Below are 21988 nucleotides of genomic sequence, written 5' to 3'. Positions count from 1 at the left end.
CATCAAAATGCCAGTAAAATGTACAGGTCTTTTTATTGTATTGCCTACAGACAGAACATAGAAACAAAGGGCAAATGGTTTACCTTGCAAGCCAACTCCGGTGCCCTGTTAGTTGCTGAAAACTCTGTGCTGCCATGCTGCAGATTTCTGTAGCTTTTTTTGTTATTTAAAGACTTGATATTGGACTATTTTTAACCTTCCACAGAATTAAAAAAAAAAAAGATAGTGATGTAGAGTCAAAATTGAAGTAAATGCAAGATCCTCAACTCAAATGGATGAAAAAGTAGCAAATGAAAGAAGTAAAGGAAAAACCATTGGAAGGCATCAGAACAGAAAAATAAACTATATTCATTTAGTTTCAGGAACTTATCTTTTTGTGTGAGCTAATTTTAGATATTTAATAATTATTTCTCTGTGATGTAGTTCTTGATTAGATTTTCATATATACTACAAAAATATTTACTTCTAGTTTAGTGTAGTCACTTGATCATAAATACAAAAACTTTATGAACAATAGTTGAAGGAGAATGATGTAAAACAAAATCATGGAAAAAATATTTAAAATCCTTTGAGGATACTTTGGTAATAATGTGAAAATAATCTTATATATGCCCTGCACATAAAAACTCAATTCTTAGAGTTGTAACTGGGAAAACAATGATAGATATAGTATACACACTGCTCTACAATGAATTTATTATAGGAAAGTTTAATTTTTAAAACTTTTTGATTGAAGTAATGGTTATCTGATTTAAATTCACCCATTCTTGTCCATTTTAGCTCACTGATTCCTAAAATGTCAATGTTCACACTTGCCATCTCCTGTCTGACCACTTCCAATTTATCTTGATTCACGGACCTAACATTCTAGGTTCTTATACAATATCGTTCTTTACAGCATCGGACTTTACTTTGACCACCAGACATATCCACAACTGGGTGTTGTTTCTGCTTTGGCTCAACCTCTTCATTCCTTCAGGAGCTATTTCTCCACTCTTCTCCAGTACCATATTGGACACCTACTGACCTGGGGGATTCATCTTTCAGTGTCATATTTTTTTGCCTTTTCATGCTGTTCATGGAGTTCTCAAGGCAAGAATGCTAAAGTGGTTTGCCATTCCCTTCTCCAGTGGACCATGTTTTGTCAGAACTCTCCACTATGACCTGTCTGTTTTCCATGGCCCTACACAGGATGGCTCATAGTTTCATTGAGTTAGGCAAGACTGTGATCCATGTGATCTTTTGGCTAGTTTTCTGTGATTTTGAATTTCATTCTCTCTACCTCTGATGGATGAGGATAAGAGGCTTATGCAAACTTCCTAATAGGAGAGACTGACTGTTGGGGAATCTGATTCTTGTTCTGGCAGACAAGGCCGTGCTCAGAAGTAATATATACATGCATATGATTTTTTAACCAAATGGCTCTTAGAAGATTTTTTTTTCAGACTTTTGCTTTTCTTTCTTTTCTTGTAAGGATGACTGCTGCTTTTTATTTCAATAGTTATCTTTCTTCCTCTAAATAAATTATTTATCTTATTATTTATGAGGGTTCTCTGATGACTCAGACAGTAAAGAAGCTGCCTGCAATGCAGGAGACCTGGGTTCAATCCCTGGGTTGGAAAGATCCACTGGAGAAGGGAATGGCTACTCATTCCAGTATTCTCGCCTAAAGATTCCATGGACAGAGGAGCAGTGGGCTTCAGACTTTAGGGTCACAAACAATATCCAAGATTATTATTTATAATGGATATATATCAATGTGTTCTTTGTTATGAATGATTAAGATTTAGCTTGATTAAACAAAAATACCTCTCTTTCCTTTTTCCTCCCCATAAAGTTAAATAGCTAGTTTTGGTTCTTCAGTTGGTTACAGTTGTATTTTTTATAAACTTAAAGGCTGAAATTTAACACATATACCTTTTTATAGAGTGATAAGCAGAAATTCTTTATGGTTTCTAAGTTTACAACATGTGTCTTATGATTGAGTCTATTTAATATTTTATTGAAATACTTAACAAATTCAACAAGATAAATAGAAACTAATTATAAATATTTTAAGCTGCATCATTTGCATATAATTGTCAATGTGAACCCAAGTGAACATAACAAAGACAATAATTAAAAGAGAGATAAAAAGGAAAAGTATGAAAAACTAAAGCAAGAGAAACATTGTAGCAATAATGGTTAAAAACTTCCAAGCTTAGAGTCAGACACCAAAGCACAGATCCAGCAAAATTCAGAGAATAGAAAGCAATTTAAATATCAAGAAATCTACACCTGTTAAGTGCCAGAAAGCTAAAGCCAAAGACTTCTTGAAAGAAGTCAGAGAAAACTTCACCTGTAAAGGGAAAAAGATAAAGATTATAATGGGCTTCTCATTAGAAATTGTTGCAAGCAAGAAAAGAATGAAGTGAATTATTTTAAATGCTAGAAAGACAAAACAAAACAAGACAAATATCCACTTAAAATTCTGGATAGATATACATAGAAGTGAGGGAGAAATACTTTCTTGGATACATAAAAACTGAAGTAATTCATCACCATAAGAAATAATCTGAAAGAAATCTTAAAATTCTTCAGAGATAATATAGGTCAGAAACTCAGATCTTGTAAAGAAAAGAAGAACAACAGATACTTGTTTTTCTCTGACTTACTTCACTTAGTGTGATAATCTCCAGGTCTGTCTGTGGTGCTGCAAATGGCATTATTTCAATCTTTTTAATGGCTGAGTAATATTCCATTGTATACATGTACCACATGTTCTTTATCTCTTCTGTCAAAGACATTTAGGTTGCTTTCATGTCTTCGCTATTGTAAATGATACTGCAATGAACATTGGGATGTGTGTTTCCTCTTAAGCGTGTTTTTTTTTTTTTTTTTTTCTGGACATATGCTCAGGAGTGGGATTGCTGGATTATATGGTAGTTTTAGGGCTTCCCCAGTGGCTCAGTGGTAAAGAATCCACCTGCAATGCAGGAGCCGGAGGAGATGTGAATTTTATCCCTGGGTTGGGAAGATCCCCCAGAGGAGGGCATGGCAATCCACTACAGTATTCTTGCCTGGAGAATCCCATGGAGCTTGGTGGGCTACAGTCCATAGGGTCACAAAGAGTCGGACATGACTGAAGTTACTTTAGCACACTTGGTAGCTCTATTTTTCAGTTTCTTAAGGAACTTGCATACTGTTCTCCATGGTAGCTGTACCAATTTACATTCCCATCAACAGTCTAGGAGGGTTCCCATTTCTGCACACCCTCTCCAGCATTTATTGTTTGTAGATTTTTTGATGATGGCCATTCTGACTAGTGTGAGGTAATATCTCATTGTAGTTTTAATTTGCATTGCTCTACTAATTAGCAAGGTTGAGCATCTTTTCATATGCCTCTTGGACATCTGTATGTCTTCTGTTTAGGTCTTCTGCCCATTTATTTTGTTGTTTTTTGATGTGTTTGTTTGTTTCTGGGTTATTTGCTTTTTGATATGTAGCCTCCTGGGTGATTTGTAAATTTTGGAGTCTAAACCCTTGTCAGTCAAATCATTTGCAATTTTTTTTTTGCATTCTGTGAGTTGTCTTTTTGTTTTGTTGTTATGCTATTGCTTACAAGTGGAACCTTTAAAAAGATGATACAAATGAACTTATTTACAAAACAAAAACAGACTCACAAACTTAGAGAACGAACTTATGGTAAGTAAAGGAGAATGATCAGGGGAAGGATAGATTGGGAGTTTGGGACTGACATGTACTCACTGCTATACTTAAAATATATAACCCACAAGGACCTACTATACAGCATAGGGAATGCTGCTCAATATTCTGTAATAACCTAAATAGGAAAGTAGTTTGAGAAAGAATGTTGTTATTGTTCAGTCGCTCAGTTGCAACCCCTTGGATTGTAGCATGCCAGGCTCCTCTTTCCTCCACTATTTTCTGGGGCTTGCTCAAATTCATGTCCATTGAATACATACTGCTATCTAACCATCTCATCTTCTGCCACCCCTTCTCCTTTTGCCTTCAGTCTTTCTCAGCATCAGGGTCTTTTTCAATTAATCAACTCTTCACATGAGGTGGCCAAACTATTGGAGCTTCAACTTTAGTATTAGTCCTTTCAAGGAATGAAAAGTAAAATTTTCTCAGTCGTGTCTAAGTCTTTGCTACCCCATGGACTATAAACCACCAGACTCTTCTGTCCCTGGAATTTTCCAGGCAAGAATATTGGAGTGGGTTGCATTTCCTTCTCCAGGGGATCTTCTTGACCCAGGGATTAAACCCAGGTCTCCTGCATCACAGGAAGATTCTTTAACATTTGAGCCACCAAGGAAGCCTTCATAGTCAGGATTTATTTCCTTTAGGATTGACTGGTTTGATTTCCTTGCTGTCCAAGGAACTCTCAAGGGTCTTCTTCAGCACCACAATTCAAAAACTTCATTCTTTGGCACTCAATCTTCTTTATGGTCTAACTCTTACTTTCATACATGACTACTGGAAAAACCATAGCTTTTACTATACAGACACTTGTTGGCAAAGTGATGTCTCTGCTTTTTAGTATGCTGTCTAGGTTTGTCATAGCTTTTCTTCTAAGATGCAAGTGTGTTTTAATTTCATGACTGCAGTTACCATCTGCAGTGATTTTGGAGCCCAAGAAAATAAAATCTGTCCCTGCTTCCATTTTTCCCCTATTTGTTATGAAGTGATGGGACCAGATGTCATGATCTTCATTTTGTGAATGTTGAATTTCCAGATGGCTTTTTTACTCTCCTCTTTTACTCTCAACAGGCTCTTTAGTTCTTCTTCACTTTTTGCCATTAGGGTGGTATCATCTGCATATATGAGGTTGCTGACATTTCTCCCAGCAATCTTGATTCAGTGTGTGATTCATTCAGCCCAGCATTTCACATAATGTACTCTGCATATAAGTTAAATAAGTAGGGTTACAATATACTGCCTTGTAGTACAGGTAAGGTAGTCTGTTACTCCCATCTCTTTAAGAATTTTCCACAGTTTGTTGTGATCCACACAGTCAAAGGCATAATCAATGAAGCACAAATAGATGATTTTCTGGAGCTCCCTTGCTTCTCCTATGATCCAACAAATTTTTGCAATTTGATCTCTGGTTCCTCTGCTTCTTTGAAACCCAAATTATGTACATGTATGTGTATAAAATATATATGTATAGATACATGTATGTCTGAATTACTTTGCTGTACACTTGAAATGAACAAAATATTGTTAATCAACTATCATCTGATATATAATTTAAAAAATTAAGAGAATTTAAAAAAACGTCAGAAAAGGAATGAATAGAAGTAAAATAATATATATTATTTTTCTTCTTCTTAATTAATCTAAAAGACAAATGATATTTTAAAGTTTAACTGGTAAAAATGTATTGGATTGCTATACCATGTGGATCGGAGAAGGCAATGGCACCCCACTCCAGTACTCTTGCCTGGAAAATCCCATGGGTGGAGGAGCCTGGTAGGCTGCAGTCCATGGGGTCGCTAAGAGTCTGATACCACTGAGCGACTTCACTTTCACTTTTCACTTCCATACATTGGAGAAGGAAATGGCAACCCACTCCAGTGTTCTTGCCTGGAGAATCCCAGGGACAGGGGAGCCTGGTGGGCTGTCGTCTCTGGGGTCGCACAGAGTTGAACACTACTGAAGTGACTTAGCAGCAGCATATGGATAAATGAAATAAATGATAGCAATTGTATAAAAAATGGGAAGCATTAGGAATATTTTGTTATACGTACCCATACTATGCGTGAAATGGAACAGTATTATTTGAAATTGGATTTAGGTCTTAGTTAAATACATAACTTAGTTAAATACATAAATTTCAAAATCTAGTGCAACCACTCAATTTTTTAAGAGGTATAATTGATTGGTTTAAGAAAGAACAAAAAATGAAACCACATAAAATGTGCAATTAAAACAACAAAAGGAAAAAAAGAGAGGAAATATAAAATTAGGGAACAAATGCAGCAGATCAAAAAAGTCATATTCACCAAGTTACCAAATTCTGAGCTATAAAACATACCACAAAATATAAAAGACGGGATCATATGGGATTTCCTGGTGGCTCAGATGATAAAGAATCTGCCTCCAATACGGGAGACTCTGGTTCAGTTCCTGGATTGGGAAGATCCTCTGGAGGAGGGCATGGCAACCCACTCTAGTAGTCTTGCAATAATGGGAATCCTCATATGAGTAAAGGAGAATCCTCAAGTGATTCTGGAGAATCCCCATGGACAGAGGAGCCTGGCGGGCTGCAATCCATGGTGTTGCAGAGTCGGATGTGAATGAGAGACTAAGCACACACAGCACAGCCTTCTTTAAGGTCCAACTCTCACATCCATGCATGACTATGTGCTTGTGCTTAGTTGCTCAGTTGTGTGCTTAGATGTATAGTCATACACGACTATAGATAATATTAATTATGTTTTATTAATTATTATTATAGTATCATTAGAATTCCAAAACAATATGAAATTCCTCACTTAATAGAAAAGGGACATTTACAGCCATCAGAAACAGGGAAAAGGACATACTTATTGTCTTGAACTTACCCCCTACAGTCCTGAATTCTTTTGGACATCTCCCATGAGCAGAGGCTTCCTCAGCTAATGTCACCCAGTACTGACAAGGGCAGAACTGTTAACAATTTGCCTAAGTCAAGTTCCCCTGAGAAGCAGACACCAAGAAAGGAGTAGACATGCAAGGAAATTACTGGAAGGGAACACATAGGTTGGATAAAATGGAAGAATCAGGAGTAACCTGGGAAGGTCTTTGTATAGCTGTGCAGGTCTATGAAAGGAAAGGTCAAAGGAAGTATTGGGTAGGTAGAGTTCAGACTGCAGCAAATTTCTAATACATTTTCTAGTGAATTTTCAGACAAGGCAAGGCCTTTGAGCCAAACTTACTCATTTGAGGATTCCCATAACTTACGGAAATAAGCTTGTGTTGGCATCACTGCTGTGCTTACTCACTGATAGGGATCTACTGGGAGTTGCCCAGAAGAATGTGGTAGATCCCAAAGTTTAGCAGCCGGGACTGTCAATTAACTCTGGTCTCTGCAGCAGATGCAGTGCTATTTTCCCATGGCTGTGAATATATATATATATGTATATCTATATATACATGCATGTGTGTCTCATTAAAATGTGATAAACATGACTTTTCAAATTTGTGGAGAAAGAATGACCTATTCAGTAAATGGCACTGAAAAAAATTGATAAGCACATGTACTTTCTGATAGGAGTTACTTGATCATAGTTTTGACTGGATTCCCATTACATATTTTATAGAGCTATGCCTAATATTTCATAGTTGCTTGAAACAATTTTCTTAGTTATAATGAATAGTCTATTAAAAAAAATAGATCTCTACTTCATACCTTTTAGTAAAGTTAATCTCAGATATTCAAAGAATTCATCATGAAAGTTTTAATAGTATTGGAGACAAATCATTCTCTAGCTGGTGAGAATTTGCTGTGTATTACAGGAAGCCAAGTCTAGTGTTCTGTTTTGACTAAGAGAAATGGGATAGGGGAGGGAAGGGAACCTAGGGAGGCAGAGGATGTACAATTTGCATTGTTGTATGGAAGAAACCAACATAAAAATGTAAAAGCTAAATACATATATTTATATATTCTTATATGTTTTATATTTGCATATAAAATATATTATATGCAAATATAATATTTTATATATTGTTTATATTCATAGTTTAACACATTTTTAATTATTTTTAATTAAATTTAAATTTAAATTTAATTTAAATTTAATTTAATTTAAATTTTAAAAATTTAATTTTAATTAATTAATTTAATTAATTTAATTATTTAATAAATTTTAATATAACATAATATATTTTTATATGTTTTATATTTTGCATATAATATATATTATATGCAAAATATAATATTTTATATATTGTTTGTATTCATAGTTTAACACATTTATATTATATTTATATTTTTTATATATTTATTTGTATTATATATTATTAATATTATCTATATTAATTAATATTATAAATTTATTTATTATTTATATTATACATAATTTATATTTATATGTTTATATTATATATCATATAATCATGGTATAATATATAATTTTATTATATATTTATATTATAATTTATATTTTATTATTTTTATATATTTATATATTAAATACATATATATATATTTAGTATGACATTAAAAAGTAATAGACATTGCAATAAAAAAGTATTGGAGAAAGTATAAGAGAATGTATTTATAAATTTAGGGTAGGAATAATAATCTTGATTAGACAAAAAAGGAAAAAAATAAAAAAGAGAAAGTTGATACATTTAATTATATATAAATTTAAAGTTTATTTCTAAAATTTCTAAAATAAAAAATAGTCAACAAACTAACATATAACAGATGGAAGATTAATATGCAAATGTATATGAATATATATCAATAAGAAATAGAAAAAACTGACAGTGATCATAATTAAACAAATGTTCAATAAACATGAACTTTTGAGAGCTCGTCATCCGGGAAATGCTTTAAGATAACATATATCTTAATCCATTAGATTTACAAAAATATAAATAGCTTAATAAGGTTATAGATTGGTGTAAGCACAGTTAACAGGTGCCAATAAGGCTGTATTTTGAACAGCCACTTTTGACAGTATATTCTGACCATTTTGGCATATAAAATAAAGAAAATATTTTGCCTATTCTATGTACCAGCAATTCAACTTCTAGTTTTCCATCCTTGGAAATACTTTCACATGTACAAGAAAAGCTTTTACAAGGATGTTCATTGTACAGGTACTATCATTTTCAACAGTGAAATATTTTAAACAAATTGAAAGTCTGTGGAAAGAGGAAGAACTAAAAAAATTATTGCATATACATAATATGGAGAAACGCAGTTATTAAGCAGATGGGGTATATATTTAGATCTTGCAGATATTATTGAGTTAATAAAGGAAAACTGTAAAACAAAAAAAATATGTGTTTTAAAATTACAATTATGATAATAACAAGCATTGATGAGGATGCACAGAAATTGGAACACTCATTCACCAACGGTGGGAATATAAGATGGAACATCTACTTTGGAAAACAGTTTGACAATTCCTCAAAAGATTAAACAGAGTTACCATTATGACCCAGCAATTCTACTCCTAGGTGTTTAGGCAAGAGAAAACGAAACATATGTCTACACAAAAACTTGTATACAAATGCCAAAAAACAAATGTCCATCAACTGATGAATGGATAAATAAAATGTATATTCATACAAAAGAATAGTATTCAATTATAAAATGAAATAAAGTGCTGATTAATGCTACAACATGAGTTAACCTTGAAGATTATGCTAAATGAAAGAAGCCAATAACAAAAGATCTCATATTGCAGGGTTTGGTTTACATGGGATAGTTCCAAAGGGAAATCTATAAAGACAGAGTAGCAGTTACCTAGTGCTGAGGGGATGTTTGTGGCTTGGGGATTGGGAAAGTAACAGCTTATGGGAGCAGTGTTTCTTTTTGGAGTAATGTTCTAGTATTGTGGTGGTGATATAGACACAACTCTGTGAACATACTAAAAATCACTAAATTTTGCACTTCAAATGAGTGAACTGTATATGTGAATTATATCTCAATAAGTGAGTGAAAGTGAAAGTCACTCAGTCATGTCCAATCCTGCAATCCATTGACTGTACAGTCCATGGAATTCTCCAGGCCAGAATACTGGAGTGGGTAGCCTTTCCCTTCTCCAGGGGATCGTCCCAACCTAGGGATCAAGCCCAGGTCTCCTGCACTGTAGGTGGATTCTTTACCAGCTGAGCCACAAGGGAAGCCTATGTCTCAATAAAGTTATTGGAATTATAATTATAAAACAATGTTACACATTTTTGGTGCACCTAAAATAACTGAAAAACTCACACACCAAGTGGATAACTATTTCTGAGAAAGAAAAGAGAGGACTATGACTGAAAATTATGCTCTGAAAATGGATTTTGGCTTTATATTTAATGTTTTCCATTTTTCAGGTAGCATCTATTTGTGTACTATTAATATAAATGATAACTCTCAAATTTTATTTTCCTAATCAAGGATTTCTCTACATCAGTTATCAAAGCCTTCTTTTGAGGGAGGATCAGATTTCACCACCGTCTCTTCTCACTCAGTGCTCACCACCAAATCGTGCAAAAAATAAATAAATAAATAAATAATTTTTAGAAACTGGGTATGTCTAGAGTGTATTCTTGCCAAATGTAAAATGGAAATCCTGAGAAAGGCACTAAAGTGCCACCAAAAAATGTCACCCTTTCACCAAGCAGCAGCTTGGTCTTCCAGTAATGTGAGGCCATGGCCCACAGACAATGTGAAACACTCACTCTTACCCAGCTTGGGTTCTATTAGGAGCGTTGTTCTACCTTGTGAGAGAGCTGAAAGTCACTTCCATAACACACCCACCCAAATCCCTACAACATGTGGCTGATGGAATCTCTACTCTTATATTGAATGTGTAAAAATTAAACAAAAACATCTATTGAACTCATTTTGATGTATAAAAGATATGCTACTTAAAGTGAGGTATGCTGAAAAAAATCCAAATCATTAAAAAAAACCAAAACTTTGTGAGCAATCTGGAAGAACATAAACTACTTAGCTATAGCTCCAAAGTAAAAATTTACTTCTGTAAAGCCACAAAAGAAGTTTCAGTTTAATGAATAAAATAAGCTTATAATTAAGGGGGGCCACTCTTTGGAAATCATTGATTTAAATTAGGACAGGTGTGGCTCAGAGGGTAGCGAGTCTGTCTGCAATGTGGGAGACTTCGGTTCAATCCCTGAGTTGGGAAGATCCCCTGGAGAAGGAAATGGCAACCCACTCCAGTATTCTTGCCTGGAGAATCCCATGGACAGAGGAGCCTGGCAGGCTACAGTCCATGGGGTCACAAAGAGTCAGATACAACTGAGCAACTTCACTTCACTTTTCACTAAGTGTATACTGAGCATTTTTTTCCATAAATTGTAGAACACCCAGAGCGGTACTTCAAATATTTTCCTTCTCCTTTAAGTGCAGTAGAATTTCATTCATAACATCTTGAATTTCCAAATTAAAATCACCTTTGATTAAAGAATTTCAGTAAGCCACAGGAAAAAAAGAAAAAAGAGTGCCATAGTTTCTATCCATAAGTGATTGTGGTATTTAGCAAAGCTATATGTGTATTTAAATGGAAAAGTCATTTTAAAAATAAAGCAATATTCTGTAGGCCAGAAGCAATTAGTCTCAGGTGTTTCCTGTTAGTAAATTAGAGTAAACTTGGGGCCAGATTTGTGAAATAATTTCCATCAATTAAAAAAATAATGAGTTTCATGCTTATTCTCTTTTCCTAAAGGTGAACTTGAAAGCTGTGTTCTTAATGAAACAGGAGAACGTAGTTACATCTACTAAGCTTTGAGGTACTGCTTTATTTTTCAAAATAGCCAGGTGTGATATTGAAATAATATGAATGATTGGGAAATCTGAGAAAGCAGTTTTAAATCAGCAATTAATGGCTGACCACCTATTTTGTATACATTAATCTAGAAGCCAGGGTCTGACACACCATTTATTAACCATGTATCCTGCCTCCAGGGATTCCCAATCTAAACTATATGAAACAACAGCATTCATTGGTATCTGTAGGATGTATCCTCTATCTAATATTAAAATTTGAGCAATGTCCAAGAAAATCATATTTATAGAGGACTACTGTAATTAGGAAGTTGGACTTGGGCTGGAACTTGGAAGATAGATGGCAGATGCAGAGGTGAAGAAAATGAAGCAAGATACCAGGCAAGTCAACCTTCAAAACAATGGCATACAGTTAAGAATGACAGTTGTCTGCTCACTGGAGGGAACAAAAGGAGTCTTTCCGGATTGAAGAGAAAGATGTATATAAGAGAACAAAGAGAAGTAGATAGGACAGGTGGGCTTCAAAGATGGCACTAGTGGTAAAGAACCCACCTGCCAATACAGGAGACATAAAGAGACATGGGTTCAGTCCCTGGGTCGGAAGATCCCATAGAGGAAGGTATGGCGGCCCACTGCAGTATTCTTGCCTGGAGAATCCCACGGACAAAGGGGCTTGGCAGGCTACAGTCCATAGTGTCACAAAGAATTGGACACAACTGAAGTAACTTACGGAGAAGGCAATGGCACCCCACTCCAGTACTCTTGCCTGGAAAATCCCATGGATGGAGGAGCCTGGAAGGCTGCAGTCCATGGGGTCGCTGAGGGCTGGACATGACTGAGCGACTTCACTTTCACTTTTCACTTTCATGCATTGGAGAAGGAAATGGCAACCCACTCCAGTGTTCTTGCCTGGAGAATCCCAGGGACGGGGCATCCTGGTGGGCTGCCATCTATGGGGTCGCACAGCGTCGGACACAACTGAAGTGACTCAGCAGCAGCAGAAGTAACTTAGCACAGACACTCAGGACAGGTAGGACGCCATCAGGTAAGGAAGCATTAAGCTCAGGTCAAACCTACTTTGACAAGAAATAGAGATGTCTTTCAGGTTTCTGAGCAGAAGAGAAACTTTATCAAAAGGATAGGTCAAAATCAAGCTGGCACTGATTTTTCAAGAGAGAATTCCTCTAAAAACTTCAGTTGTAGAAATGTATCTAGATGAAAGTAAAATTGGATTAAAAATTCCAATAAAATGTGGATTTGCTTCAATCATTTACTAGTTACATATGTCAAAGAAAAGTATGACTTAGACAACTCATCTTCAGTCCTGGGTAAGAACCAACTGAGAGACCTAAGGTGAATATTGTGAGTTCACTTTTGAACATGTTGAGTTTGCAGTTGCAGCAGGGAACCCATCTTAAAATATCAAAAGTATAAATACCAGAGGAGAACATTTTGAAAGTCATCAACATAGCTGAAAAACAAATACACATAAGAGGACCAAGTTCCCAAAACTGAAACTTGGACGTCTCAGTGGTTAAAGAGGAGCCAGAAAGGGAGACAAAGAGGGATTAATTAAGGAACCAGGAAGCAAAGTAGGACGTTATTTCACAGAAGCAAGTGAAGTAAAGCAGTTCAAGAAGGGTGGAGTCGCCAGTTTCAGAGGATACAGAATCATCAAAGAGATTGAGGACAAAATAAAAGGCCTCTGGGACTTGCAATTACATACCCACACATCACTGGTGACCTAGAAAGAATACACATGGTGAAGTTTTTAAAACTATGTACTAAAAAACCCCAAACTTAATTTACGCTAACACTTAAAATTCTGTGTCTCCATTATACAGAAAAAAGCTTGTTTATCTAAATGTGTATTATTATTCAATGCCTTGACACATCTGCAGTACTGTAAAACTGCATTTGTAATAACAGGACTGTGATATTTAAGGGTATTTTATATCATCCAAAAAGGTCAATGGAATATAGCACTATGTACAATGACCCCTTTACCAAATTATCTATGCAGATGATACAAGGTTATATCTGATGAAATTACAAACTCCATATCATATATCTTTAAGGTCACTCCTAGTCAGAAGTATCAAAAATCTGCAAAAGTCAAGATCAGCTATACTATTTCCATTTCAGGGTTTTTCCCTGTGTTGTCGTTCATTTTGTCAAATAAGAACTCTACATTAAAGAGGCTGTTTGTTTCATCAAAACTCAGTACCCTGAAGAGTTAACTGTGCTTGGAGAGATGTGGCGAGTAAGTCAGAAACCTATGACTGTTAATTACAGAATGACTTTCACTGCCTGTAATTTTTTTTTTTTTTTTGAGTATTCCTGACAAAGTTAAATTGCTTTATCGCCAATATCACAGCAATATCATTATAGTCACAAATGAAATTTCCTGGGAAATGGCTTTCTCTTGACCGTAATAACAATGTTTTATATTTTTTTAAGCAAGAAAATGTAGCACTGTGACCAAAAATGTATTATCTTGGGAGCAAATCTAGCTTCTTTCACTAGATTTTCCAGACTCCCTCAGTTGTTTCTTAACCATTTCAGTCTAATTTTCCTGTCTTTCAGATAAAAATAATGATTCTAGTCCTATTTACCTCATAAGAAATAAAAGAGAGAAATTACTATAAAAATCTTTAACTCATCAGAAGGAATTAGCCCTTAGAGATTCAATCAACTCTTTCCATGCTAAAAATAATTATTGCTTAAAAATATTAACACGCGATTCAAATGTAGCTTTTGTGAAAACAGTCCTGCTGCCAATTTTTACACAATGGGTGCCTTAGACTGATTAATAAAAGTATAATAATATAAAAAGTATACAGATTTTATTTTTTTTTAGCAGAAAATACATAGTCATAACATTCTTTCTCTTTTCAAAAGGATTGTTCATCTAGAAGGCTGAAAGAAAATGTACCTTATCCCCTGTTCTTACTTCTATTTTTCCCTTTTTGGGCTTGATCACCTTTATGGCATGCCTCTCCTCTGAATTCTCTTTCTTCCCATAGCTGCATTAGCATGTTTATATGAACTATCAGAATAGAGTTAAGGCCCAAAGCCCCAAGCTCCCTGGCCAGCTCAAGGGGGCCATGGCAGAGTCCCATTAGGTTTTCATTGTTGGTGGGAGCAACTGCTCACAATCACACTCCCAGCTCCCTGAAACCAAAAGATTTGTTTATGTTTGTATGTACGCCAGGCAACCCCTTATTATAGGAAGCATTATTCATCAGTGTACACGGACAATTAACATTTGATCGCTGTGCATAGAACAAAGCTGTGTACCTGCAAGGACCAGGCAAGAGGTTACACAAAGCTGTAGGGAAATCCAGGGTCAACAAATCCTCCCAACTGACTTAATTAGATACTTATTAACCATTATGAATAAAAGTCTCATTTTGATCAATGTTTACTCAACAATTGTGCTCGGTTAGTTTGCCTTTTGCATCAAGCAAATGGTGCTATATTTCTTGACACTATATTATTTTCCCCCTAACCCTGCCTTTAAAAAAATAATTCGGGGATATTTCAGAGAACTCCTTCCTAATTATCTTCATTCTTCCTGGTTATTATCCCCATAGAAATCCTTTAAAATATTCATATTTTTTGTCACCAACTATGCTTGTTCATGCATCTAAAAAATATATTTTACACACTTTATGCTTTGCTTAACCTTAAATGAAATCAGGTTTTTAAATGAAAACCTTAAATGAAATCAGGTCAACAGATTTCTTAAAAGTTTAGTTGACCTCTAATAACTCCTCATTGTTTTCCATCTATCTCTCACTCTTTCCAAGAAGTTATTAGAGACAACAATTGCTAAAATCTACAGTGTCTAAACAGAAAGCTCAGATGGTCCCTCTGCTGTGTTGTTTTAATTTTCAAAGTTTTTGTTATTGTTCAGTCACTCAGTCATGTCCAACCCTTTGTGACCCCATGGACTGCAACACATCAGTCTTCCCTGTTCTTCACGATCTCCTGAAGTTGGCTCAAACATGTCCATTAACTCTGTGACACCATCCAACCATCTCATCTTCTGTTGCCTGCTTCTTCTCCTGCCTTCAATCCTTCCCAGTATCAGAGTCTTTTCCAAAGAGTCAGCTCTTCACATCAGGTGGCCAAAGTACTGGAGCTTCAGCATCAGTCTTTTCAATGAATATTCAGTGCTGGCTTGGTCTCCTTGATGTCCAAGGGACTCTCAAGAGTCTTCTCCAACATCACACATTCAAAAGCATCAATTCTTCAGTGTTCAGTCTTCTTTATGGTTCAACTCTCACATCTGTATGTGACTAATGGAAAAACCAGAGCTTTGACTATATGGACTTTTGTCGGTAAAGTGATATCTCTGCTTCTTAATACACTATCTAGGTTTGTCATAGCTTTTCTTCCAAGGAGCAAGTATCATTTAATTTCATGGCTGCAGTAACTGTCCACAGTGATTTTAGAGCCCAATAAAATTAAGTGTGTTAGTGTTTCCATTATTTCTTCATCTATTTGCCATAAAGTGATAGGACCAGAAGCCATGATCTTCATTTTTTGAATGTTGAATTTTCAGCCAGCTTTTTCACTCTGCTCTTTCACTTTCATCAAGAGGCTCTTTAGTTCCTCTTCACTTTGTGCCATAAGAATGGTGTCATCTGCATATTTGAGATTATTGATATTTTTCCTAGTAATTTTGATTCCAGCTTGAGCTTCATCCAGCATGGCATTTTGTATGATGTACTCTGCATATGTTAAATAAGCAGGATGACAGTATACAGCCTTGACGTATTGCTTTCCCAATTTTGAACCAGTCTGTTGTTCTATGTAAGGTTCTAACTGTTGCTTCTTGACCTGCACACAGGTTTCTCAGGAGGCAGGTCAGGTGGTCTGGTATTCCCATCTCTTTAAGAATTTTCTATAATTTGTTGTGATCCACACAGTAAAAGACTTTAGCATAATCAATGAAGCAGAAGTGGATGTTTTTCTGGAACTCTTTGCTTCCTCTGTGATCCAACAGATATTGGCAATTTTATCTCTGGTTCCTCTACCTTGTCTAAATTCAGCTTGTACATCTGGAAGTTCTTGGTTCACATACTGTTGAAGCCTAACTTGAAGGATTTTGAGCACTACTTTGCTAGCATGTGAAATGAATGCAATTCATTTCAATTGTGCTGTAGTTTGAGCATTCTTTGGCATTGCCTTTCTTTGGGATTGGAATGAAAACTGACCTTTTGCAGTCCTGTGGCCACTGCTGAGTTTTCCAAATTTGCTGGCATATCGAGTGCAGCACTTTCACAGCATCATCTTTTAGGGTTTGAAATAGCTCCACTGGAATGCCATCACCTCCACTACCTTTGTTCATAGTTATGCCTCCTAAGGTGCACTTGATCTCACATTCCAGGATGTCTGATTCTAGGTAAGTGATCATGCCATTGTGATTATCTGGGTCATTAAGATCTTTTTTATACAGTTCTTCTCTGTGTTCTTGCCACCTCTTCTTAATATCTTCTGCTTCTGTTAGGTTCATACCATTTCTGTCCTTTATTGTGCTTTTCTTTGCATGAAATGTTCTTGTGATATCTCTAAATCTCTAATTTTCTTGAAGAGATCTCTAGTCTTTCCTATTCCATTGTTTTCCTCTATTTTTTACATTGTTCACTTAGGAAGGCTTTCTAATCTCTCCTTGCTATTCTTTGGAACTCTGCATTCAGATGGGTATATCTTTCCTTTTCTCCTTTGCCTTCTGCTTCTCTTCTTTTCTTAGCTATTTGTAAGGCCTCCTCAGACAACAATTTTGCCTTTTTCAAAGCTTGAAAGCATCTGAAATATTTTATTATTGCCACATCTCTGAACTTTATATAAATTTAATTGAAGGAAATAATACTTACAATTTTAAAAACACAACTGCTTAACAATCATTGAATCTTCTGTTGCCCTATTGTTTATAAATCATATCACATTGTGATTAGTAATGTAGTTAAATTTGGAGCCAAATTTTTTTTCTCTTGTGTAAGACAGGGTACAGAGTTTTTGTTTAATTATTATTTTTGTTTAAATACCTTTGTATTTGTGCTTTATTATGAAATGAATTACCACAAACTGTACCAATTTATCATCTCAGTTCTATAAGATGAAAGTATAGTCGTTGTTCAGTTATGTTCTCTGCTTGAGAGGTCTTAAAAATCTGAAATCAATTCATGGGCTGTATTCTTACTTGGAGTCTTGACTAGGGAAGAAACATCTTTCCAAGTTCACTCAAGTTTTTGACAGAATTCAGCTTCTTGTGGTTGGAGGACTGTGGTTCCTTTTTTTTTTTTTTCTTGCTGTTAGCCAGGGATTGTTCTCATCTCCTATAGGCCACCTTCTTGTACAGGATACATGGCCCTCTTCACAACAGGGCAATTTGCTTCTTAATGGCCAAGGAAAGCAGTTCCTTTATCTGCAAAGGCTACATTGAGTTGTTCAAAAAGAGCTTGTTTGATAGGCAAGACCTGGCCAGAATTATCTTCCTTTTGATTGGATTAAAGCACCTGTCTGCAGACTTATGTCTGCAAGTCTTTTCACCTTTGCCTGCTAAGTTATAACTGGATCATGAGAATGATATCCATCATATTCATTCCCTCAGATTTTTGTAGAAGGATTAACTAAATGTCTTCAGGAAAGTTCTTTGTTATTTTATAGATGTTGATGCATATAACTGATCAAGATTCCAGTTTCATCTTAGCTACTATAAGACATAAAGTCAAATGAATGACATACCTCTAGGAAACATACAGAACATTTTGGGTACAATCTTTACCCTAATTTTAATTTAAGTTTCTGCCTGTGTTATCTTTTTAATGTACAATTTCTTCATTTAATTTTTAAAATCTTGTGGTTCCACAGGTTATCTCCATAAATCACCTTAAACCTTTTCTGAAATAAATCAGTTTCTGTATATTAAGCATTCTCAAGGGAGCACTTTAAAGTACTCTAGCAGGAACCTGAAACAAACTCTTATTTTTCCTCCCTTTCAAAAAGGAGGCTAGCTAATGGGTTTACAAAATAGTTAAGAATGCACACAAAAAGGATTAGAAATGTATTAAAGGGAATATAGAAATGAGCACATACAGTAATTATAGCATACAACAGTTTTAACACTTTGTAGTATAAATGTCCCTTCTTTTATATAAACCAATTAATATCATAGATGGTTTTATATAAACCACCTTCTTGTGGTACAAATTAAATCATAGTAATATTAAGTCATGTTAATCCCTAAACTATAAGTTTCTCATCTTGTGCCCATTTGCTCATGTAATGTCTTAATTTCATTGAAAATATGTACTCCAAATATTTTCAAGAGTTCACCTAAAAGAGCTCACTCTGAATCCAGACTATCAGCAGGGTCACTGTGTGACATGTGTCCTTAGGTCCTTCCACTTCCAATCTGGCTCCTATTCCTCAACACCTCCTGCTCCTTTTGATAGGGCCACACAAGAGGATTATACTTATCCATGTTCCTCCATCCTTATACGTGTGCCCCTATCTTTCTCAAAATCACTGACCCAACAAAAATACTCATCTCTCTTCTCTAAGAAAAAGTCATCATCATCATCTTTATTATTGAGTGCGTATGATTTATAGCGTTGATTTCACTGCTTCTAAGTCACTTCAGTCGTGTCCGACTCTGTGCGACCCCATAGATGGCAGCCCACCAGGCTCCCCCGTCCCTGAGATTTTGATTTCACTAAACCCTCATAAATACTACTATTTTCATTATCTTTAGGGGATAATGAATGCACAAGGAGATGAAGCCATCTGCCACATTCATTCAGCTAGTATGTGGAGAAATTGAAACTCAAGTCTAGGTAGTTAAACCCTCTTTCTTTAACTGGTAGATAAATCCCTGATGTAAGTTAATAGGTGCAAGCAGAGGAGATTTAGTCAACTCTGAATCTCACTTCAGTTTGTTGTTATGTCCATTTAGATCCACAACTCTGGGAAGGAACTAGAACAGTGATAACCCCATAAACTCTCCCCATTTTCATAGGAAAATAAAATGAGATTCAGAAAAACAAAATGACTTTTCTAAGATTTCACAATTAATACCTGGTAAAGGTAGGACTCATAATTCTATTGGAGCAGCATCTTGAAGTCAGGTACTCACCTATACACCTCTAGCACCTGGGGAAATGCTTAGTATTCAGAATGCCCTTAACAAATGTTGGTTGGATGAATGAATAAGCGCATAATGAATAAAATCAAGAAAACTTAATTAATTGATTTCATACTTTTTTCTTCATATACCACAGATGATTCTATGATGACAGTAGTCCTGAAGGAAAGAGGCATCCCTGGTAAATACTGTTTATCCAGAAAGTGATTACTTGATTAGTGTTTTAAAAATCAAAGATCATATTGTAAAGAGTGGAAAACAAAGGAATTTTATTTGGGTTCAGTGGCATGTGATAGGGTAATAAGAGAGACATATATATCTATACATAAGTTATGCTAAACATGGTTGATTGGTTAAAGTCTAATCTAGTTGAGTAAGAGGTAGGTATTTGAGTGATGAAGGACTAAGTTATAGAAGAACAGCTTTTTTTTCTATTTTTGTTTTCAAGCTTAAAAAATGTTGGGAAATTCTGAAACAATATAATTTTTATTGAGTGCTTCTAGGCAATGTGTGCAGAAAATGAATGTTATGAAACCACACAAAAAACAATGAGGTGCTAAAAGTTGTAATAAATTGCAAATCTTTTATTATGGAGTCATTATACATTTCTAAGTGGAAAAGACCCATGATTTGCCTGTGGTGGATTCATGTTGATATATGGCAAAACCAATACAATATTGTAAAGTTAAAAAATTAAATTAAATTTTAAAAAAATGTAAAAAATAAAAGCTGAGTCTCTGCTTTATGTGCCTAGAAAATGGGTCAGATTTTATTCAGGGAGATTAGTAATTTGCTATTATAGATTTTATATTATAAAACTAAATATTCATAATTTTATGAAAAATCCTTAATTTAGAGTTATTTAAACTGTCTAGTTTGAAAGCTATTGGCCCATTAATGTTTTCAACAGTCCCAGTTTTTTCAGTTATTTTTCCACCTAATGGACACAATAGTAGGGTATTATGTCAACATTTTCCCAGCATTTTCTCAATAAGTATTTTAATTGACTTTTATTTATTTTGTCATTTATATTTGGCTGCACTGAGTCTGTGTGCTGAGTGTGAATTTTTCTCTAGTTGCAGCAAGCAGGGGCTACTCTAGTTGGGGTGTGCAGGCTTCTCATTGTGGTGGTATTTTAATAATATATTAAGTGATCAGTGGATTTTCTAGGTTATAAGCAAAAGAAACCAACTCTGGGCATATTAAGCAGCAGATGATTTACAGTAAAAGTATTGGAGACTTCACAGACTCTCCAGGTTGACCAAAGAGAGGCCATGGAGCCAGGAAAAACTCCAAGATAATGTTGCAGTACATATCAACCTTGGGGGACAGAGGAGGCGGGTCTCCTCTGCTGTTGCCCCCAGCATAGATAGAAGTCAGCTCTACCCCAAAAGAGTAACATCACATACTTGCCCCTGAATAATGATGATTACTTTGCCTATGGAGACAAGGCAGAATTTCTATCATGCCTATCATCGTCAGAATGAATTCTGTTCTGTTCCTGTTTTGAAGTGTCTTTACCTTCAGATTCAAATCTATGGCATCTTTGGTAGTGGCTAGAACATATCTCTATCAGGGGTCTTCACTACAGGTCTTTTATCAAGGCCTGCTGATGGCTCCATGTAGCATCCCACAAACGTGTTATCAACATGGTTTCACTGGATCCTAAGAACTATATGGCAATGGTCTTCTTTGGCCCCCACTCAAAAACAGTTAGTCTTTTGGCTCACTGTAAAAATTTGTTTGTTGCCTTTAAATCCACGAAGGCCCATCAAATACTACATTCCTAATTAGTGGAAGAGAATGCAGAGTTCAGCTATTGCTCTGCCATTTTGTAGGGAGTACTTATCTCCATGTGTTACAATCCATGGGTCCCTGGAAACTTCACCAAGATGGTAGGATTATATATTTCCATGAATTTATCTATTGTCTCTTAGTGAAGTACTAATAAACTTCTATTGCCCTGTACACTATCAGTTTAATTTTGTTAAAATAGTGATCCAGCATGATATTCTGCAGGATAGTCAGAAAATTAAATTCCCTTCAAATTAAATTGTGGTCTATAATCGGAGACAGCACATGTATTTTGCAAGATATTGAGGATGTACTTCTGCCCATGACAGGTAAAAGTTATATGTATAAAACTTTTCGACCATACTAGTTGCTGGGCTTATATTGGTAGGACCCAAGAAAGAAATCACATTTGGAACTGCAACTGCAATTAGAATTACTGCTTCAGTTAAGTTCAGTTGCTCAGTCGTGTCTGACTCTTAGTGACCCCATAAACCGCAGCACACCAGGCCTCCCTGTCCATCACCAACTCCTGGAGTCCACCCAAACCCATGTCCATTGAGTTGGTGATGCCATCCAACAATCTC

The sequence above is a fragment of the Bos indicus genome, chromosome 20 (assembly GCF_029378745.1).
Source record: "Bos indicus isolate NIAB-ARS_2022 breed Sahiwal x Tharparkar chromosome 20, NIAB-ARS_B.indTharparkar_mat_pri_1.0, whole genome shotgun sequence".
NCBI classification, from domain to species: Eukaryota; Metazoa; Chordata; class Mammalia; order Artiodactyla; family Bovidae; genus Bos; species Bos indicus.
Note: the sequence above shows the minus strand (reverse complement) of the source record.